Raw genomic sequence first — 14,097 nt, 5'->3', positions numbered from 1 at the left:
TTGAATAATAATGGACTGAGGCAGTGGAGGGGGAATTGGCGGGTGACTCGTTTTTAATGGTACCACTTCAACAATCGGTGCAATATCGTCGTAAATCTGCTCAATGGGCGGTGAATCATTAAGTTTGCTTAACGGTAATTCGTTGGTACACTCATGGTCATAAGTAATAGATTTCTTGAGGTGACATTGAAAATAACAGATTATGAAAATTATAAAAATACTAATAATAAATGTTGTTAATAATAAAATTGTAATTATATAATAAGGATAGTCAAAGGACTTGTTCAACAGATAAATAAAATTAGAAGCTTTTACGTGTGGAAGTAATCCGTTTAAAATAACTAAAATCGCAATGATTTTCATGTTGCTTAGGCAATCAAAACAAACAGTTCTTCAAAGCTAACACGTACTTTAAGCCTGCCTAGTCTAATTAGTAGATATTTTAACTCAACTTTTAATTATTTCTGACTCTAGGCTCAATTTATCTGCGTAAATTATTTATTTAATATATTTCTTTATTCTCTAAATTTATTAGCACTGGTTAACTTATCTTATTTTAAATTTTACTGCAAACTTATCTTATTTTAATTTCAGGTGTTAACTTTACGTTTAAATTCTTTGAAATCAATCGAACCGTACTGAGGTACAAGGTAAGGAAAAAAATTGAGACTGATTTACTCCTGACTACCTGAAATAAAATAATAACTATTATTTATGCGATCTTTAAATGCATTAAAATACTAACATCACTAAAACTTGAAGAATCTTTAATTCTCTCTACTCATTCTAAAATATGCTTAGCATATTATTGTGGCAAAGCTTTAAACTAAAACCGTTGTGGTTTACTCATAATCATTCTGCGATGGCAGAATGGATTTCCAGGATTATCGGTAGCTATCCAATATCCGAAGGAAAATACTTGTAACTGGAGCGCAATAAAATCTTGACGTCGACGTCTACATATTCATATAATATAAATATTCTCATAACTGGCGCTTAAAATAAACTTTGCTAATATAATCATATACCTTCTTCTGAAGAGTAACTTATAAAATTCTAGTGATGTATTCGCTGAGCGAGTATTATTACATACTGCAAAAACTTTTGTGCCTAAAGCACATTATTAAATAATAAGTCTGCTTTTAATCTTTAATATTATTAGTGCTATTTTATTATAAATTATTATTATTATTATGTCACGCGAGTGGATTTAAAATATTAGACTTGTTTCACTTTAATAAATGCCGTAACTTGGAGCTAAAATTGCAATATTTATATTTTAAGATTTTAAAACAATCTGCATTTTAAAGTTTTTAACATTCAAAGCTACAACGTGCTAAGGATAAATATTCAACTGTCAAACAAAACATTGTTTCGGACAGAGAAAAAAAATATATAAATATATACTAACAAAAAAAAATCTCGTTAATATGTGAGAAACGTCCACGCCGTGTGATGCTCTCATAATTCTCTTCTAGTTATTCAAAATAAGTTGGCTGTGCCTAACTTTGCTTAAAGCATATAAGTATATGTATATCTGTGTACAGATTCATTCTCGTCACAACTGCTTACGGACATCTCTCGTCACTGCAGCCAATTTATACATCTATTACTTCTCAACTAGAACTTTTAATTAATCGGGCAGTTTATACCCTAAATCACGGTATGCCAATTTGTACATCGTGTCGAGGAATATAATTAGCGTTTCGTTTCTTTACATATTAACATGAATTGAAAATTTTTAGGCAATGTATGCGTAAGTTAAGGTAACGTAAGGCAAGTGACTATCTCGTATAAACTTGACTATCTCCTTAATCTAAGCTCCCTTCATGAGGTGCTAGGAGACTTCAGTCATTAAGAATATAAATGAGTGGTCCTCGGGGCCTTATTCGTTCCCAAAACTATATATGTATAAAATGTAATATCCTCGTTGCAATAGTCTTAGCAGTTATAGTTCAAGCATTCTAAATCCTTTACAAGTTATGGTCAGTTTTAAACCAAATTTTAAATTAAACTTTTAAGGAATTTCAATTAATAATAATAACAAAAACAAAATATTGACTCAAACAAGCATACTCTCTGCCATGACTCGTTAAACTGCACCATAGTGCTGATTGACTCTGACTCGGTGGCACTAATTTATTTTCCTCATTCATAATATAACTTTAAAATCCACTTGTAATCCACGTTATTAATTAATTAAAATGTTAAAGATAAAATCGTTTACTGTTCACTGTAGCTTACTGCATCCTCATAACCAACGTTGTAATAATTTTCGTATCTAAGATCATAAGATCATATAAAAAAAATTTCTAAAATCACTGTCACTGCAAGAAATCTTCAAATCTAAATGCCTATTCCTTATTCCTTATTTAAAATTCTGGATGGTAAAATTTTCCCAGGTGGGAATTTGTCGTAACCATGGTACCGGGTTCGTGAGTGAACCACAGAGCTACCAGGAGCAGATTGATAGGGAATCGTCCACGGACGTCCCTGGGCCGGCCGCATTTTTGGCAAAATGGGCCTCCCTAAAATCCGACATCGAACCTTCCGCCACGCGGAATGCCGGACGCTCCTGATACCAAAGCGCCAGCCCGACGTGGGTAACCGCGACGGAGCTAGGGCGCAGGTTCCTCCGCATTTTACATTTCGCTGATTATCGACCCAGCTTGAAGTCGATAAATTTAATCGAATTCATCCTCATGTTAGACTAAACATCTATCATGGCATATACAAATTCTTCTCCCCCCCATTAATGCAAAAAGCTTTAAGCCCTATGTATTTTCAAAATAAAATATGGCAAGGACATACTAACGAAACTAAATAAATGAGCAAAATTTTGGGGTGGGTAATGAATTTAAAACTGATTAACAAACTCTTTTCATTCCTGTAAGAAATGAAAAGGCCCACGTATCTTCATCACGTAACGAGCTTTGGGGTGGGGTTAATATAAACTGGCTAACAATTTCTTTTCATTTCTGAAAAAAAATGAAAAGACCCGCTAATCTCCACCACGTGTCAAAATTTGGGGTGGGGAATAATGCTAAACTGGTTACAAAGACTAATCTTTCAATTTTCATTTAGTTCATGAAGAAATAAATGAAAATCCCAGCACCTCGACCACGTGTCATGCTATCTTCTCATCGCATTTCCGCAAAAATGGATGAAAGCCCTAAGCACCTCCATCCACGTGTCATTCTATAGAATGAAGGGATCTGAACCAGTTAATTGTTACGATATCAAAATATTACATTTTCATTTACAACTTGTATGTACGCACGTACACATTCTCTCTCCTTCCTCCTTTACACACACACATATTCACAAACATAGACAGATAATACATTATATATATAGAGAGACATCTTGGTGACAGAACAGGTTTACTGTTTAACTGTCACAACAGAAATTTTCAGATATTTACACATTTCATCTGAATTACACAAAACAAGTATCACAAACACTACATGATTTTGTGAAAAAATATCAACGTTACGATAATGATAGTAACATATGGATCGTAAAATATTGACTACTGTACAACCTGGTTGTCATTTTCGAACAATCAGTTAAATGAAAAAAAGATTATTTTGTTTTCAGTTTCGTTAAAACAAAACTTTATCAGTTGCATATAATATATATGCAACGATGTGTACAAGCAATCAAGTAAGTAAGTGACGGATCATAACCATACATTCGCAATTATCTCTCAAACGGTTCGTTCAAGACCCCATGTTTACCGAGCCTTTGGTTGATACTACTACAGTGTACTTTTCACTGTTTCAGTTTTCCCCTATCACTTATCGTACACCCTGTAAGTGTGTGTGTGTGCGTGTGTGTGTGTGTGTATGTATGTATGTATGTATGTATGTATATATGTGTATATAATTTCTAATTATAATTTAATTTAATATAATCCATTTTATATAATAAATAGTGTATATTTTATACACACACACACACACACACACACACACTATAAAACTCGTGACCTTCGGCAACGTTGTGCGTGCAATCATGATATAGATTGGGTTTCTCAATTATCTTAATGACTTTGAAAATGTCTGCATTTTGAATTGGATGAAGGGAAACAAGTGTATCAGTTCCCTTATTTGAAGAGTTTAGAAAGTAACGTTATGTGTATACGTGCTCTAATATTGTACAAATATTTAATATTTTTGTCTATTTTCATAATAATAAACTGGGTATATATTATATATATATACAGGGTGTCTCGTAAGTAATAGCGCAAACTGACACAGGTGAAAGTACACGATAATAGAAGCAAAAAAAGTCTCCGTTTTCGAGATAATCGCAAATGTGTGATTACAAGCCGCCACTGACTTCATTGTTTGTAAACGTCGTCGTAGTTGGTAAAGTGCTAATAATGTGTGGGAATGTGTGGTTACAAGCCGTCATTGATTTCATTTTGTAAACACATAGTGATTTACTCCTTGCGCGGTCCGAGGTTTGCTCTTTGTTTACAAAACAGAACATTCCCGAGAGGTAGCGTTGAAATCAAACAGCATGATGTTTACAAGCACTGAAGTCAGTGACTGTTTGTACCCACACATTCGCGATTATCTCGTAAACGGCTCGTTTGCAGGCCAATGTTTACTGATACTTTTTTGCTTCTATTATCGTGTACTTTCACCTGTGTCAGTTTGCGATATTACTTTGTGTGTGTGTGTGTGTGTGTGTGTAGGGTATGTCAGAGGATCTATACACCGTGAATTCCTACAATTGTTTGTGAATTTTTCTCCGTAGACGTGGAAAATTACAAACTTTATTATCCAAATTCCATCGAATTTAAACATAGCTATTTATAAATGCCCTGTGGCATGTTTTTCATAGTTTAGCTTGAGTAAGAAAAAGTGAAGCTGCAGTGGAATACAAAACATAATTTTCTCAATCCGTATACAGTGTTAACGTCCTTTAAGAACAATTTATCCTACATACATAGCAACTCATGGCATGGTGCCCAGCTAAGAGTTCGACGGGTCTCACTTACCGCACGTAAGCCAAGCACCTTCTCGGTCAAGCACCGTATTTCGTCTTCTGACGTCACGTTAAATGTACAGGGTGAGATAGAGGTCGCTTTCCCAAAAAACGTACATTGCTCACTTCTTTACAACGTTTGTTCAAAATGGACACCCTGATTCGTGATACACAATTCACATTGTTTAGGCTCTGATTTACAGATTTGGGAACATAAATGACGATCTTTATCGATCTTCTCAAACGCCAGTTGGATAGTCGCCATGTCCCACCACTTACACACGGAGTGCTCGTTTGTTCAAGCTACGACGTGTGTGTGTGTTTATTCATGAACAAGTATGAAACTACTTTTTGGGGAACGCGACTTTTATCCCACCCTGTAGTGTATTTATGTTAAGAGTTTAAACCTAGCAAGCCTAATCTAACCACGTAAGCATTCCCTACTTACAGCGCTAGACCGAGAAGGTGTTCGATTTACGTGCTGTCATTCATAAAACCAGAATTCGACTTATTTTAGCGACAGTTTTGTTTTCTGTTGTTCGCTCACGAGTATGTTCTTAGGGATGAAGAAAGTGTTTTCGTTTTCTTAAATATAATTTTTCCTAATTTTTACTAGGTGTTATGAAGATAACTGAAAAAGTGTTGAACTCAAGAGGAACAAAGCCTCTGAAAGATGAAGTGAAGCCGGAATGATACAAGGAAATAATTGGGGGGGGGGAGAAATTTCAGGGAGAAAGGTTTGATTCTTTTTTTTTGTTTTAGTACGCTTTATGCACAGAAAGCCTAAAGGTATTGGGCCTACAGTATAAAGTGGTATCCTCCTAAATTCAGGGGAAGAGACAGACTCATTTAATATATATGAAAATATCACGTGTTAATTGCATATTCTTGGCAAAAATTCATTGAATTATCATTTTCGTGTCAGGTGGGGGGGAAGGACGAACGACCGCGCCCCCTTCCTTCTGACTTCGGTGCAGCGCGCATATATGCCAATCCCACTCAGTTCAGCATAGCCGATTTGATTCTCCTCTCCGATTGGCTGATTTTGCGGATGTGACGTCACACCAACACAAAAACAATTGAATGGATAATGCGAATTGATAAACAACGAACATGCGTAAGTGTTTGCATTAAAAATATATTATAATATTAATGTAACAACGGTGGAAATTGTGTGTAGTGTGTGCAACAGAAAAGGCACTTTCGTACTGTAAACAGGAGATATAATTAACTATAGTGCTAGTTGAGTTAAGAGAAATCAAAGGATATCTGTACGTATTTAAAAAAAATCAACACAAGCGAAAACTTAGACATTTGAAATGAACCATGATATTCTTTATCACCTGCTAAGTTTTAGTTTCGTACAGCAGAGAAATATTGTAATGTGCAGAAAATAAAAACACGTTGTTAAGTACGAAGCAGTATTCTTGATAACTTTAATTTTATCCTTTAAATATTTCCTTCGTGCTATTTTTACACTAAAATGCGTCCAAGTTTTGACTAATCATTTTAACAATTTATATAGAAGGGTGGAAAATGCATTTACATAGGTCGCGACTATTTTCACCAGGTGGTGAGAATAGTATATGAGGCTACTGTCACCAGGTTGTGAGGATAGCATGTGGAGCTATTTTCACCAGTTTCTGAGAATAACATATGGGACAGTGGAAAGTGCTGAATACCACAAATCACATTATGATTATCAGGTATTGGAAGTATTTACAGAAGTATTTTTAACGCTAATAACTCTAAACCTGATCTGTCTAACCTAACAACAAAAGCATTTAGGAATGTGTTAAGTACACGTTCGTACTTATGTCAAGTGAAAATGCAGTAGCAGTGAATGTTGGAATACCTTGTGGTAATTTTTCCAAACACATGGTGTGCAGAAGTAGAAGTACTTGTCACCCAAACGAAAATAAATGCAAACTGACGTAAGCTTGATACATGCTAACAACTAAAGAGTACACTTATGCATATAACAGGCCAGGTTAGGTAGATTATGCACATGTGCAGCTTAGAAACTGTGCAGAAGTAAGCTTCAAGTTTGGAAAAAGCAATTTGGGTAAATATGCGATATCGCCCGGACGGATTTCTTCAAATTTACAGGAGAAAGTACATACTGAAATGAGTTTCTTTAGCATTCTGGACATTCTTGGAGGTATTTTCTTTCACGGAAAGTAAAAACTTCGTAGTTTAATGCTGCCGAACAAGAATTAATCACTTTTTACGTAAGAAATTGGCATTACCTGCCACATTATGCCGTTGTTTACATTGTGTGCGTGCAGATAGCGCCGCGCTTTGTTTTTTCGATGAATTTAGGGGTGAAATGAGTGCTAATGGAACCTAACCTAACAGGCCTAACCTAACCTTGTGTGAATGGTTTGTGGGGCTAGCCGTAGATGGTTTTTGGGGCTAACGTCAATGGTTTGTGGGGCTACCCATGGATGGATTTTGGGGCTAACGTCAATGGTTTGTGGGGCTACCCATGGATGGTTTTTGGGGCTAACGTGCATGGTTTGTGGAGGTAAGGCATAACTTCACCTTAAAGAATGTTACGCAAGGCAAAATAGGTAAGTACCAGTGGTAAAATTAAGGAAATAAATGAGTGAAAGGTGTCCGGGCGTTATCGCATATTTACTGCAATTTGCTAATTTGTTCAGTATATGCCTGTTTAACTGATAGGTGGATAGGTGGTTTTAGCTTCAGTTCATGCATGTATGTTGGGAGCTTTGTTATTTAATTCTAAGTAAAAAAAATAAACATCACTGTTGTGTTTTGATGTGAAAAAATTGTACATAGAAAGTTCTTCTGATACACAGTGTAGCACACTATGTAGAAGTGTAGAATGGCTAGCCATGTGTGTGTGTTTATTTAATTTTGATGTAAGCTTGAAAACATTCTGGGAAGCTAGATGAAACATTGCAGGAAAAATAAAAACCACTAAAAAATTTAATTCTAATTAAAAAAAATAAACATCACTGTTATGTTTTGATGTGAAAACATTGTACATGGAAAGTTCTTCTGATGCGCAGTGTAGCACACTATGTAGAAGTGTAGAATGGCTAGCCATGTGTGTGTGTTTATTTAATTTTGATGTTAGCTTGAAGAAGTTCTGGGAAACCAGACGAAACATTGCAGGAAAAATAAAAACCACTAAAAAATGTTATATTTTTATGCCTAGACAATGCCTATTCATGTTGTGTGCATGTCTACAATGTGAAACACCATGAAATGGTGCATAAGAAGAGTTTAAGTTTAATGGTGCACTACCAAATCCCATTAGGCGAGTTGTTTCTTCCACTGTGGGCTGTGAAGCCAGGAATTCTTCCTTACAATTCTCAACAAATATAAGACATGATTGTTTCTTAATGTGTGTTCATTGTGTATTTCAGTATGTAACATGTATTGGTCACAGTCACAATACAGATAGGGAACATAAATGCATTGTAGTTTTATTTTTCTCACTTGACAATGATTTTCTGTCGCTTTTGGCTAATAGTGGTGATGAAGATGAAATGGTGATAACATGAAATAGATTAAGGAATACAAAATAACTTCCATTTGCAGGCTAGATCTCGAGCAAGGGAAGTTTGGTAGCGAGGCTGTGATTTGACTGCTCACCATGCATAGCCACCTAGGTGGTAGGAAATATAAAGTACAAAGTATAAAATAGGATTAAGGTTTAAACAGCATTCCATTCATGTTACCATAGCCATTGCCAGATAAACTGCCGTAAAGGATATATTTATTCTATCCATTATCTGTTTTAACAGTGTGGTATTCAAGTCTGGTTTCAATTTCTAAATTAGGCATGCTCTTAATTTTGAATATTATGATTAAATATATCATACCAAACTTACATTAGAACAAGAATGGTATTTTGTTTACAAACGATGTCATAAATTGTGCAAATAAAAAAGCAGTCATTGGAAAAACTAATCTATTTCCAAATATATACAAACTACATTTGACAGATCTCATTAAATCCAGTCCATATTTTTAAATTAACAAAGACAAGAACTTTAATTTTCAATAAACTTCTGATTTTTGTTCTGATTTCATTTGGTATGCATTTGCCGAGTGAAGAAATTTGTTATTGCAAACCAAACAATTAAACTTCACAATATGTTATAACAGGTATGTATTTCCAGGAGTTTGTTTTTGTGTCATGCATATGTGTTTGTGATGATCCCTTCATCGCTCTCATATTATCATCATTCATGTCCATCTTCGTGATTAGCCAAAGTTGCGGATAAAAGTGTCGTAAAATGAACAAATTAAAACCAAATCAAGAAATAAAGATAAACTACAGGGGGTCATGTATGCAAAGTCCAATAAACCAGTTAAAGGGTTCCGTCTTGTGTTCTTTGGGTATGTTAATTAGGATGGTAATTTGTCAAGGGGTGGATAAAATGTTATTATTTCATCTGCTTTGGTGATTATGTCTATGTCTGTTAGAATTTTAGTATAAGTGTATATCTAACTTAAAATGCTAATTTTTGTCACCTTCAAATTTCTTACGTTCGCACTTTGATAAATATAACCCAATAAAATAATTAATTCCCCATACCCTTATTCCAATTTACACTAACAAAAATAAAAAAAACAACCAAAAATAAGTGCAACCTAAAGTGTGCTACTCTTGACACTTTCACTTATGCATAAAATGTACATCCACTCTTCTTAAACATTATAATATTTTTGGGGAAAAGTTTACTTAGTTCTACATCTTTTTGTTCTTTGCTTATATAATATATGGTCGCAGCTGGTAGATTGTTACTAACGATTCACATACATTACATGTACAGTCAACGGCAAAGATAATGCTAGGCAAATTGTCCACTGCCATTTTCATTTTCTTCTTTATTCTACATCCTGTGTTGTTTGAAGGAATGAAACTACGTTGGTTCGAAGCAGGCATTGTTCTCTGCTTATTGAAGTCATTATTTCAATTCGTCTTCATCACATTGTTTAATTCAGACCGAATGAAAATGATGGTGGACAATTCGCCTGTTTCTTTCACCGTTGGGTATATATATATATATATGTGTGTGTGTGTGTGTGTGTGTGTGTGTGTGTGTGTGTGTGTGTGTGTGTGTGTGTGCTTTTGCAGATGCTACCTTATGGGGACACTCGTCAGTTGTGAATCCACCTTATGGGGACCGCACCGACTTGTGGGGACCAAAATCCGGTCCCCACAAGGAAATCGTTACGAAAATACATTTAGAAGCCTCGAATCACTGCCCTTGAATTTTTGAGGAACGATAACGGAATTACCTAATAGGAATTACATGGAAGAACCTGATGGATAGCATCGTTACTTGGGAAAATTTGTTTTTCACGTGTCCCCATAGGGTGGCAAATTTCAATGCAACGTGTGGGATGAGCTTACTATTTTCCACACCAGGTGGCAGAAAAATCGCGTCCGCGTTACACACCCACACGCTCTGGTTTTATCGCCCTTGTCGGTACCCGGGGGGAAGTGGAGTAAGGCGGGAGGTTTCGGGTGGTGGTGCGGTGAGAGGGGGAGCGCATACACACGATTTCTTTCCGAGTAGACCTTGTGGGTACCGGAGAATCACCTCCCGGTCAAAGGCCAAGATATTTAAGGTGTATCGGCGCTCGTCAGGAGAGGTTGAGACAGTGTCTGGCTGAAGGTCACTTTTTATCCCACAGCTTTCTGGAATTCGATTTCTGAAATACTTTTAATTCTAATTATTTGGCGCCATTGCCCTCTATCTAAATCTATGTTTCGTAACCGGTGTTCCTCCACAAGGTCACGGGTGTGCTGCGAACTTTTGTCTGTAGTAACAAATTGAATGTAAATTATTTAATCCGACTACCATTCCAGAGACCCGAGTTCGATCCCCAGCGGGGGAGAACCGGTATATTTTCCACCTGGTCAAGCGGTTCTGGTGCCCACCCAGCGTCGTATAAAATGGGCACCTGGAGAAAACTTTTGGCGAAAGAAGGTGGCCATGGACGTGGTGCTGATCACTTCACCCCCACCTTCGACCGTGATCAAGAAAGTGTAGGGTCCAAACTCCACACCCACTTTACTCCTTCATGGCATGGTGCAATGCACAGGGAAGCACTTTACTTTTTACCTTACAAATTTGTTTTCTTATGTTTGTATTTTTCGCTCTGTCATTGTCCTGACTTAAATAAGACGCCCCTTGATGGCAAGGGTCAGTTTGTTATTACACATACATAATCTCTACAGGCGTTTTGGATCCATATAATCAGCTGCATGAATCGTTTCAATAATAATAATAATAATACCAAAAGTACCTATGAGTGCAGTGAATTGTATTATTATTATTATTATTATTATTATTATTATTAGTAGTAGTAGTAGTAGTAGTAGTAGTAGTAGTATTTTAACTGATTATATTGTAACTCATTCCTAAACTTTTAATTTATATCAACAGTGCCGTAATGTATTTTTTTTAGATAAATGAATTTTATTATGTGCCGTGTTCAGTACTGGATAATTTATGGTATTCTGCGAGGACAAGAAGGTTGGGGAACATTGCTCAACCTTTACTTTTACAGATGACCGAGTATTTTGATGGGTTTAGAATTATCGGAAGGAAAAAGATACTTTCGGAGGTATTTTCTTATGCCCTGGTACCTTAAAATTAACTCAGGGCGTGAGTTCCGCGATTTTTCTTTTACGGATTCCCTTTTTGATTCATTCTTTATTTTCCTTATTTTTTTTTGTTTACAGTAACTCACTGCGACATTGGCATGAAGAACCAAATTTGTTCGGTTTTCCTGTATAACGTTGGTTTTACAGCATTCTACGAGGAGATAAGTAAGATTAAAATAAACGTTAATAATAGTACAAGGTAAATGCGTGTTAGTGTTCAACATTAATAATATTTATGAATACAGATACAAAGTCACATAAGTGTGTAATTGGTTTGGAAATGTTTTGTTAGGATAGGTTATATTGTGTGTCGTGCGCCTTAATGTTAGTGTGTGTGTCAGAAGGAAGTCATGAGCTAAAAAGACGTCCGTTAAAAGTGTAAAGTTAGAGAGGCCCTATCACGGGTAAATAAATGTTGTTTAGTTATTTTTCCCACTTATTTCTCCTTGATTCAACCTCGATATCGAGAAAATATTAATATTCAGTTGAAATGAAGAAACTTCTTTTCGTACTTAATTACTGCGATGTGTAGGGAGTAAAACCACAGACTAAAAAACGAGGGAAGAACAACGTTAATACCTATTTTTTTCTTTTTTTCTTGACTGTAAACTTACTGTTCTCTAGGACACAGCCTATATATTATGCAAGTTCTGTCCCAAAAGTAATTAGAACAATACTAGAAAAATCGTTTTGTTGAAGGTACTGGTGTATTTAAGGGGCTATCGAATTTGAACCTTCTCAGAACATTCTCTGCACATAAATACTATCAATTAAATTCAATACCAATTTATGTGATGTAAAAATATGAATAGAATTTATATTTTTTCACATATGCCTTTTTGAATGTAACAATGCCATGGTACGTTTAATATTGTTGCCCAGTTGCTCGATAACTTAGAGACAGTCAAAGATGACAGTTGCTACCACTAAGTTATCCAGATACCTGTACCCTGCAGGTATTCATCATTGTTCCAGCCTACTAGGAAGGAGTACTTGATTCTTCAAACTGTTAAGGGTTTTCAGCGACGCATTTATGCGCAGCAACCGTAGGCGTAACTTAGCAGGGGTAAAGGATACACTTGCTCCCAATTTTTTTAGGTTTATGGAGATTCACGAGAAAATGGTACTTTTGTTAACCTCCTGAAACCCGAGGACTAAAGTAATCAGTAATTTTATGATTTTGCAAATGTAACACCTATTTATCAAAATAGTCCTGGATGATATTTCTACGAGCTGCAAAAAAGAAAATATTCTGCTCCACCCCCCCCCCCCCATGAGGTAAGCTCCAAATTTTTATGCTATATTCTGAGCATACGAAACAAACATTGAATATTTCATTCTGTAAAATAACGTAAAGTCTTATGGTTGATGTAAAACTGTGAAAGAAATCGAAGGAAAATTAAATTTAGATAAATAACATCATAAAATTGGATCGTCTTAATGTGAACGAAAGTAAATAACGTCTGTTTCTGCCATGAATTCAATGGCCCTTCCAGAAAATTAGTAAGAAGCCTAATGCTGCTTTTTCACTCTTGCAGATGTATTTTCCCAGTATTTCATATTATTTTTGACCGAATCGAGCGGAAGCTTACGTCCACTTTATCGAACTGGAGCCACAAATTCAAAGTGCGACAAGGACAACTTGAAACGTGACCCCATAAGAAATCAAATCCTGGAACCTATATTTACAAGATCAACGTCCTATCGGCGAAGCCCTTACGTAAATTCCCCAGTGTATGTGGAAATAAAATAGAGTAAGTTAGTTAGCATATATTTTTAATCATGTTTGGAATTACAGTGTAATGTGGAATCGGTCCCGGGGACCCTTGATTGCAGCTTCAACCACTCGCTATCAGTTGTATTACGTTTTTCATTTTTCTCGGTAAAGGATATACGTATACTTACATTTGGGTGGTCACTGATTCACATCTCACGACAGCCTAAAGAGTTATCGTTGTCTTGTTGAGTCTATTCAGGCGACTGCCGAGATATTGCCGCTGACGCTTTATTCCCTGTCCTTCATTTGCACTTTTTATACACCGTTATTCTCTCGTCGCTGTTCAGTTAATTGCGAGGCCTTCTCCATGACGCAGTGGCAAAGTCGTCGCCTTGTCATAAAGGGGTCTCGGGTTCGATACCCGGTGGTGGCACATAGTGGTTCGGATCAAACTTAAAACTGTAGATCCAGTCCCGATTAGCCTAACTGTGCATAAAGTGGACTTAAAACACCAAATCAATCAATCAATCAATCAATTCAGCTAATTGTGCATACAAGCAATGATGAGTAAATAAACAAGCACTCAATCACAAAAAAAGATCCTTCAATTTTCCGCTTCTCATTAACTTCATTCATAGTTTCCAAAAACCTTCCAGCAGAAGAGAATGAAAAACAAAAACGTAGGTCGTTCCCCGTGACGTAAGCATATCGGAATCAGCTGCCTTGT

The sequence above is a fragment of the Lepisma saccharinum genome, chromosome 19 (genome assembly GCF_977018435.1).
Source record: "Lepisma saccharinum chromosome 19, izLepSacc3.1, whole genome shotgun sequence".
NCBI classification, from domain to species: domain Eukaryota; kingdom Metazoa; phylum Arthropoda; class Insecta; order Zygentoma; family Lepismatidae; genus Lepisma; species Lepisma saccharinum.
The sequence above is the reverse complement of the archived record's forward strand: the minus strand, read 5'-3'. Positions refer to the sequence as shown.